Consider the following 884-nt stretch of genomic DNA (forward strand, 5'->3'; position numbering starts at 1 on the left):
GACGAGCCGGGCGGCGGGTGCTGCTGGAGGAGCCCCGTGCTCCGACGCGGGGCGGGATCTGGCTTCACTCGCCCGATTCTTTTCCCCCCCCGCCGTGGACCCAAAAGAGCCCTCCGGGGTGGGGGGCGGAGGGAGCGGGGAGCGCGGGGAGCGCAGGGACGTGGCCGGCAGCCGCCTCCGCCGCCGTTCTGTCTCCTCATGCCGCCTCCCGTCCGGCCTGCATGACCGAGAGCAGGACTGGACATGCCCCTTGCATGGCGTTAGGTCTTGCCGTACCTAACGCAGACACTGCCTCTCGTTTGGAGAAGAATGTAATGAAATATTAACACTGTAAAATTATAATTAATAGCATGTAACTGTTTTTCTTTTGCTGTTTTTCTGCTTTTTTCCTACCGTTGTTGTGCTTCCTGCTCTCTTCTCCCATCACTTTGTTTTTCTTCACTGTTCTGTCTCCTCGTCCTGCTTTTTTCTTTTTTGTTTTTGTTGTTTTTCCTCCTCCTCCCCCTTAATTTTGCGCACCTAAAGGGTGAGATACTGGTAAGTACCCACATAGCGTGATAGTGCTGGTAGCTGACACCGGTGATGGGACGTGGCCCTGCCAGAAAAACCTTCCCACCCCCCAAAAAAAAAACCCCCGCCGCTCGCTTCCCGGAATTGAGTACGCTGACGGCCGAGGAAGGGAGAGGGTTCCCCGAGGGGGAGCGGCCGCGCTCCCCGGGCTGAGTCTAGAGATGGAAATTGGGTCCGTCCCCTTCGTCCCTGCGCTTGGGCTCGTCCCACGGCCGGAAAAAAACGGTGCTCGGGGCTGATGGCTGCCCGCGCCGCGCCGCGCCGGCCGGGGCTATCGGCGCTGCCTGTGCTGGGTGGGGACGGGGTATAAATAA

The sequence above is a fragment of the Charadrius vociferus genome, unplaced genomic scaffold (genome assembly GCF_000708025.1).
Source record: "Charadrius vociferus isolate BGI_N301 unplaced genomic scaffold, ASM70802v2 scaffold2894, whole genome shotgun sequence".
Classification (NCBI taxonomy): domain Eukaryota; kingdom Metazoa; phylum Chordata; class Aves; order Charadriiformes; family Charadriidae; genus Charadrius; species Charadrius vociferus.